Source organism: Hydra vulgaris, chromosome 06 (genome assembly GCF_038396675.1).
Source record: "Hydra vulgaris chromosome 06, alternate assembly HydraT2T_AEP".
Lineage (NCBI taxonomy): Eukaryota > Metazoa > Cnidaria > Hydrozoa > Anthoathecata > Hydridae > Hydra > Hydra vulgaris.
In genome coordinates, this window is record NC_088925.1 from 49,055,671 (window position 1) to 49,065,000 (window position 9,330).

Consider the following 9,330-nt stretch of genomic DNA (forward strand, 5'->3'; position numbering starts at 1 on the left):
AAAAGTTTTCAATTCTTTGAAAAGTACGAAAAAAAGAAATATTTAAAAATTGTGAAAGAATTTTTGTCAGATTTTTATCTCTCAAAAAGAGTTGGTGAAATAATTCTAATTAAAAAGGTGATAAAGGAATCAAAAAAATTTAAGTTGTCATTTGAGGATGAAGAAGATGATTCCGGAAGTGATAGTGACAAAAATGTAACCTTAGTTTTAAAAAAAGAAATCAGTGAATATATAAGATTGTCAGTGCACGAACAAAATGTTTTAGAGTTTTGGCATCAAAATCAATATGTTTTTCCAATATTGTATTGCATTTCAACGATGATTTTATGTACACCTGCTACCAGTGCACCAAGTGAGCGCCTTTTTTCTAATGCATTAAACAATTTATGTGCTAAGCGAAACAGGATGACGCCTGAATGTTTTCAAATGTTGAAGTTTTTTACGAAAATTTGGAATTTTTTAATTTGGTTTAAAATTGGTGCAATTTAATCAATGTAATACGGAAATATCTTGTTGTAATAATTATTTTTGAATTTATTTTATTGTTCTTAAATAAAAATTTTTAAATTTAGAACTTAAACTGCTATGTTTTAAAAACAATCAAACAAGGTTGCAACATGTTTAAAAAATGATTTTATAAAGTTGTTGCTCTCATGTTTGGGACAGGGGGGGGGGGACCCCAGAAACTTGAGGGCTTTTATGTTTCCAGGCTACAATTATCGCAATTTTTGCAAAGTATTATTATCCGATTTTCAATTTTGTTTTTAGAAAAACCAATTGCTTAATTAGACTATAAAACTAAGTGCAAAATATGAACGTAGCAAGTCTTCCCGATTCTATGTTATTTAAATTTAAGTTTTTTTACATTTGTAAATGTATTTTACATTTTCATGTATTAATTATGACCCACCCAAGTTTATATTTCATAATGAATGATTTCATTAACCTTACCTTTTCTTTATAATTCTACAAAAAATGGCGTCTTAAATGCGGTTCATTTAAGTTGATATTTTAAACTTACTTTTTAAATAAGATTGCTTCTAGTTAACTTTAGATCTTACTTTTCAAGCTAAAACTCTTATTTTCTAACAAACTATCTACTCCAGCTTGAAGCAATTTAAAGCCAAAAATTGCTGCTGCCTAGTATACAGCCATATTTAATATAATTAAATGAGTTTATATACGACTAAAAATTAAATTTTTGATACAAAAAAAAAAACACTATTTGGGAAAAATATATCGTAACTTAATTTTTTTTAACAAAAAGTGAAAATGTACTTTAAAATGATAGATATTCTGCATTTTTTAAGTAATTAAAAAGTGATAAGAAATTTATTGGTTTGATAAAGCGACCGCTGCCATTTAACAGAATGTTTATTTTACAGTTTTACACGATTTAATTGCGGAAGTTGCATTTTTAAATGCGGACGATGAGCCTCTCGGTAAATGCTATTAAATGTTTTGCATTTTGAAAACTCTATTAATACGTTTAACATTTGGTATGCATTTTAGAATAAATAAATTGCCGAAGTTGAAAACTGCCGTAAGAATAATTGCCGATTAAAAATTATACTTGCTGAGTATAAGAATATATATATCGATTGCTGAGATTTGCTAATAATTATAATAACATCTTAATTTGCCGAATGATCAAACTAAATATCGGTAATAGCATGGCCTATAAAAGATCGACTTGCAACCTATTTTTTTTTTTTTTTTTTGCGAACCATGCTCATTGCGCATTAATACAAATCTTTTGTTTTAAACAATAGAAATTAAATTATAAAGTCTGTCGGATTCGTCGAAAACTTTTGGTCTCGTCTAACCAGTTACATCAACTTCCTTTTAGTTATTCAAGATAACAGCAATAGATAGCGATTCCACGGCTCAACGAAAAACATTTGACGTTTGAAAAAAAACACGTAACTTTCATGAACTTTACTCTCTTATATCTTTTTGTATGCTTAAGCAAACACCTTAAGGTTTTTTGCATCAATTAGTGTTACTCAACCTCTTTCCAGTCATATATAGAAAGTACTATGGTTTATATGGCTTCATTTAAATTTTATCCATATCTTAAGACCACTTTTAAGAAAAAAGCTCGAAGCGGGAACATTTTTTTAAAACAAAGCTTTTAGAGGTTAGGATTCCTTAGTACCAAAACACATCCAATTTTTATAAAACTTTCCGTATACATTAAAAAAGGGATGACGAATCAAATGGAATGTGCACACTTTTTAACTTTTATACATAAATTTTTAGTTCTTAGCGTTTCAAAACTTCAAGGTTTATTTTTATAGAAAAAAAAAAGTGTTTTTTAAAAGTGTCCAGGTGGAAATTGCAAGTTTACTCTTTCCTCTTTTTATAACAAGTATTTATTTATGTTTTCTTGAAGAATAGGTTCTAAGGATTTGTATATAGAAACTATGTATATATATATAACTATCTTCCTTCGCATATTTTATGACGTTTTTTGTTTTGATTTTGCGTGACATAATGCAAATTTTTGGTGCCATAACAATGCAATTTTTCCATACTCAAGCCCTATACCTTTTGTCAAAAAATCATCAATTAATGCACTACAAAAAATTCAATAACTTTAGATCCGCTTAACTTCAAAGGCCGAATGACCCCTCGTTTTTTAAGTCAAGTCAAGCTCTATACAATGATATAAGTTACATATGTTTATTTGAATAATAAAAAATTCGTCAAGAATGGCTACAATAGAATCAGATTTTTAGCTTAATTTTATATAGCTAGATATTCCTTATATTTTAAGAAATAACACTGATAATAATATAGAAATTGAGATCATTTACTTAACTACTTTAGTACATGTATAACTAGAGATATAACAAATAATACAAAATATCAACTAGTTTTGTAGCTACTTAGAGAATATTGGTTTCATGTCCAGGGAACTACACCATCTACTACATTGCTGTAGACTTATTGTTTATGAATGTTATAGAATTTTTTATTTTTATGTTTAACAACAGAAATATATACAGTTAAGGATAAATAACTCATACATAAAATGAATATAAATACAATTAAGAAAAAAATAATTTTTCTCAGTTTTAAAGAATTTAGCAAAGCCAATTTATGGCAAACCGCAAGAATAACTAAGTATTTAATATTAACATAGCATGATTTACCAGCTATATATAAACTAATTTTTATTTGACAAAAACAAATGGGTTATTATGTGCCTTGACTAACTTGACTAACTTGAATAACTTTTTAAAAGGTTTTGCAATATCAAACGAGTTATAAAAAAGCCCATTAGAAAATACACCTACTAAAAAACAATGCTCAGTGGAATATATATTATGGAGCTTATAGAGTAGTCGAGGCAAAAAATGGCGACATATCGGAAATAATACTCAAAAAATACACAAAACTAAGGCTGGTGAATGAAGGACCAAGGAGTTGCATGAAACCAGACCTTGACTAAAAATTTTATTTAAGCATTTTTACTTTTCGCTTTACTTTTTTTAGTCATTTTAAAATTATCTTTACAGATCTATTTTATTATTGATGGAACTTTGTTTACACGAAAAAAGTTCCCAAATTTTCAAATGTTTATCTTGGAAAAATGATGAAAATCTGTTCGTGCCGACAACTGATTTCCTTTTCCTTGGTGTAATTTGTTAAGTAATTTGTCAACACGTGAAGTAGTTACTTATCCTGAACAGTCTTATTAAACAAATGCTATAAAATTTAAACTAATACCACGTGATCAGAGTTTCTGTTTAAAAACTAAGGGCAGCCATTTTAATAGATTTTTTTGTTGACGGGTGAAAATTTAGAGTTTGTCGGAAACTCGCATGGCTCGCTAATTTCTGCGGCCTCTTTGATGTAAAACAATAGGTTGCACGTCCATCTCTTATAGTTCCATGGTAATAGATAGTGAGTGTCATACCCCCAACACCACCTTTCCTTCTCGCTGGCTCCAATACTATATATCACTAATATGAAAATGAAAATTTATAGGCAATGTATAATAAAATCCAATTTTAGGAATGTTACTTATCTGGGATAATTTTTCCTATGTTGCTATTTTAGGCCGTTGAAATAGGGTTGTTAACCGAAAGGTTTCAAAGATTTCTGTAAAAAAATCTTTCAAAAGGGTATATACAATTACTAATTGTAATAATATATTATTTGCGAAAGTTACTTTGACAAATTTTAATGCTTCTATATATTCGTTACGAATAAAAATAAATACTAATTGTCAATTAGTATTTATTTTTATTCGTAACGAATATATAGAAGCATTAAAATATGTCATAGTAACTTTCGCAAATAATACTTCTGAAAATTAGACTTTCGCAAGTTGCTATTTCAAATAATGCTCTTCCAAAACTTCCAAAAGTTTCACTTTCGGAAGTAGCACTTGAGAAATGAGCGCTTTTAATAACTACGTTTCGAAATCTATAAAGGAAGTTTATTCGCCTAACTGCAAGAAATGTGAAAATAAAATATCTGTATATATCAAACTGTTTGTAATGAAACTTTATCTTCAGTATAGCAACATATTAAATTTTTACTAGTTTGTTTTTTCAAATAATGATCAAAAAATTTATTTCGAAAGGAAAATTTTCGATAAATCCACTTGAAGAACGGTCACTTACGGAAGAAAACTTCAAATTCGTCATAAAAACAAGATTAAAATATTCCATTTAAAAAAATCCGTTCAATGAACTAAGTAATTAAAAGCTCATTACTCATAAGTGTCAATTATCGCGCATGCAAATTTTTATGAAGTAAAAAACTGATATTATTTTTTAACTGAGTCCTTTCGGTAGGTTTCAAAAATCTTCTTTCGAAATGAATCGATTAGCAAGTTTCTTTTCGCTTGTGATTCTTGCGAAAATTTTATTTTTCGTATATTGCTTTACCAGCGGCGTGGACAGGATTTTTTTGATGTTTCAGATATGACACTTTTAGGCATCGTGCGAATTTTGTTAAGTCAAATTAATTAATTAAGTCAAAAAAATTAATTAATTAAGTCAAAAAAAATAATTAATTAAGTCAAAAAAAAATCAAGAATGTTGTTAAGTCAAATGAAAATGTTTCTCAAAAAAATTGCGGTGATTGGAGCGTGAGAACAAAAATACCCCCAACAAGTTGGCTTTCCCAACCCCGAATTAGACGTTAAATTAAACTGCAGAATGTTAACTAAACGTTCAAAGGGTGCCTTTTTTAGATTCCATGCCCATTGGGTGTTTATAAACAGTTGCAACAACCGCATTGGTAGTTGTCTCAGAGCTGGGACAAAATTCTAATAATCAAAGTTGATTTAATACGTTACGAATTTGATTTGACGTGCCCCTATGAACCATATTTGGGACATTCAACCGCCACAATAATGTGCCATCGTGTGTGAAATATTCATGGCTTCATAGGTTATTCAGTTTTTAGTACTGACCCAGCAAACATGACAACGTTGAATCAACGTTAAAAACCGGTCGCAAAAGATGTTGCGGAAACGTTGACAAAGTAATCGATTTTGCAAAGATATGTAACGTTGTTTAATAGACGTTGATTAAACGTCATTACGTAACGTTGAAAAAGCGTTACTAAATGACGTTACAAAAGCGTCGCAACTAAACGTTGAAAAAGCGTTACATAAAAAGCGTTGTATAAACGTTGCAACTTAACGTTGAAAAAGCGTTACCTAAAAAGCGTTGCATAAACGCTGTTAAAATAGTCTATTTTGCAAGGATTTGTAACGTTGTTAGTAAAACGTCGATTTAACGTGACTCAAAGACGTCGAGTAAAGGTTGAAATATAACGTTGAATCAACGCTTAAATGCGCTGTTTAAAATATCGCAAAATATTATTAAACGTAATTAAACGTGGCTATAATGTATATATATATATATATATATATATATATATATATATATATATATATATATATATATATATATATATATATATATATATATATATAGATTTCGCAAATAAAACTACATTGTAATTTGAACTCTGCCCTCGCAATATTTCCAAAATCAATTTTTAATACAAACAGTAATATACAATGATAAATATAAAAAAGCTTAAAATATACAACTTATAGATATATATATAAAAATATAAATATTTTCCTTAAAATTTATGTGTGTGAGTGTTTGCATATATATTTATGCAATATATAAAAATACAATTAACAGGAGATCGGATCGATAGGCCAGGATATCATTGAGATACAGAATCTAAATCAAAAAACAAAACTTGTACCATTAGTAGTCTGAAAGCAAATGTAAAAAAAAAAATGTTATCAAATTAGTATAATTATTATTAAATTTAAAAAGTAAAAATAAATATATATATATATATACATATATATAACATATTTATATATATAATTTATAATTATAGGTTCAGGTATCACTCCATTGACTAGTTTTTAACTATATGAGTGACACCTAACCTTATTTATGTGAGTTTATAAAAATTATTGTAAATTTCATATTTTATGGTTAAATAAATGGATTATTATTATTATATATAAAATATATAGATAAATAAATTACATATATATATATAAAAATTATATGTATATATATATATATATATATATATATATATATACATATTTATTTACTTATTATACAGTAAACTCCCGGTTATTCGAAATGGCACTTATTAAAATTTTCTGCTTATTCGAAGCAATTTTCATTTCCTGTGAATTTTCTTTAACAAACTCATGCAAATGCTGTTATGCAGAAATGCAGTTATTCGAACCTGCAGTTGTTCGAAATTTCGGTTATTCGAAACAATTTTTGCTCCCCTTGAAGATAAAAAAACACATTTAAGGAACAATTAAGCAAAAAAAAAATAAAAAATGAACTATATTTTCAATGAATTGTAAAATACTTATTATTTTACAAGGATAAAACTGAAGTAGCACCAAATTTAAAAGGTCTTTTTCTTTTTTACTTTCTACTTTTATTAAAATTTGAAAGAAACTTAAAGTAGGTCATTTTAAAGAGCATATTCAGTTATTCGAGTTTTGGGTTATTCGAAATAAATTCTTATACCCCTTGGAGGTTCGAATAACCGGGAGTTTACTGTATATTTATATATATATATATATATATATATATATATATATATATACATATATATATATATATATATATATATATATATATATATATATATACATACATATATATATATAAATATACATATATATATATATATATATAAATATACATATATATATATATATAAGTATACATATATATATATATATATATATATATATATATATATATATATATGAATACAAAATTATTTACGTCAGAATCTATATAACTGCAAAAGTTTTATGTTTTTTTTAAAATTGGATTCCGAAAAGAAAAAAAAAACATTTATAACGCTTTTTAACTCAATGCAAAAGTAACTCTATTAAATGAACTTTGCTAACTTACAGTTTTTCTGCCTAAAATAAAAGTGACAAAAGTAAAAAACATCTACATTTTTATTATGAAATATAATGCTTTGTCAGTAACTATTTACTTAAAAGTATTAACATCAAAAATATTTTGTTAAAGTTATTAACAATAAGCATTTTAAACTATATTTTTTGGAATTTATTTTCAGAAAAAGTTAATAATGGTTTTTAGAAAAATAATAATAATGGTTCATCATCAAAATTATTCATTGGACATCAGATTTTGGGTCACTTTTGATCGAAAAAAGGGCATAACCTACAAGCAATATGATGAAAAATATCAGATATCAGTAAGTGGTGTTAGGAAGATGTGTAAAACAACAAGTTCAGCTGAAAATCAGAAAAGATTTGGTCGCCCCATTAAGACTTCGACAATAACCGATATCCTAATTGCACTGATAAAAAAAAAGAATTTAACAATAACCAAAAGGCAGATTGTTGAAAATCTTAAATTAAATGTTTCCTATCGAACTGTACAGAGAAGACTTAATTTAAGTGGTTTAATAAATTAGGTGGTTTAAATAAACCTTCTCCAGATAAGTAAACCCCTCATTAGTCGTATAAACAAAGAAAAACTTTTAGCATTTGCAAAACTGCATATTAACAAGTGTGAGGCATTTTGGAACTTAGTGTTATGGTCTGATAAGCATAAATGTCAAATACTTGGCTTAAAAAACAACAAAGAGTTTGGTGCAGACCTTGTGATGCACTCTTAGATAGAAATCTTACAAAAATAGTCTAGCATGGAGGTGGCTCGCCTATGGCTCGGGGTTTTGATTCAAATAGTGTGGGACGACTGGTGAATCTTGAATGTATAATGACAGGGAAGTTGTGTCTTGATTGGGTTTCAAAAAAGTTATGTCAATCGGTTTAAGAATTGATCGCAAATTTTTTTTTCACCATGACAACGACTCTAAACACACATGCAAAGCGACACAACAGTTCCTCAAAAAAAAGTAAAGCTAATATCCTTAAATGGCCGCCACAAAGACCAGACCTAAACCCTATTGAAAATATATGGGCAATTTTGAAATCTAAAATAATTGTAAGATAGCTCATTTCATTTAATAGAGTTACTTTAACAATGATTTAAAAAAAATTATAAATATATTTTTTCTTGTTTACAATCAAATTTTAAAAACACATAAAATTTTTGAAGTTATGTAGATTCCAACGTAAATAATTTTGTTTTTATTGTTAGAGTTCTGAATTTATCAACAAGGTTAATGCTATACATGTATATATATATATATATATATATATATATATATATATATATATATATATATATATATATATATATATATATATATACATATATATATATATATATATATATATATATATATATATATATATATATATATATATATATATATATATATATATATATATATATATATATATATATATATTGTATATATCTATATTTATATATATATAAATATAGATATATACATTTTACGGAAGTCAAATTTTACAATTAAAAATAGTCACAATTCCATACATAAATTAACTAAATTAAACTTACTTGAATAGTTGTAACTTAAACCATCAATTTAAATCATATAATGTACTTCGTTTATAAGATGGAAACCAGTTAAAACCATATCATTCCTCTATCTTTGATCCACCAGAACTTTACTAAATAAACTTACACCTAAAATCAAATTATCACATGTCAAAAAAATTTAAACAGTTTTATTAAAATCAGATATGACTAATAGGTTATTATTAAGTTTTATTTATTCTTCACCATATAAAAAGTTAAATGCAAAGAGAAACACAATCATTCACTAACATAATTACTTTCATTCCTTTTTGGAGTCTTCTGTAGTCGTAAAATTAAATCCTTTGCC

At 26.5% G+C, this 9,330-nt stretch overlaps 1 long non-coding RNA gene across 1 annotated transcript in view; it reads right to left on the reverse strand.

Annotated features, from left to right (window-relative positions):
- Positions 1-6,045: 6,045 nt before the first annotated feature.
- LOC136081058 (uncharacterized) overlaps positions 6,046-9,330 on the reverse strand; it is a 3,491-nt gene continuing 206 nt past the window's right edge. Inside the window, exons 1-3 of the long non-coding RNA XR_010638851.1 lie at positions 9,273-9,330; positions 9,003-9,131; positions 6,046-6,224 (exon numbers count right to left, since the gene is read on the reverse strand). The exon at positions 9,273-9,330 is cut by the window's right edge and continues 206 nt beyond it. This is a non-coding gene — a long non-coding RNA (uncharacterized LOC136081058). The remainder of the gene's footprint in view (positions 6,225-9,002; positions 9,132-9,272) is intronic.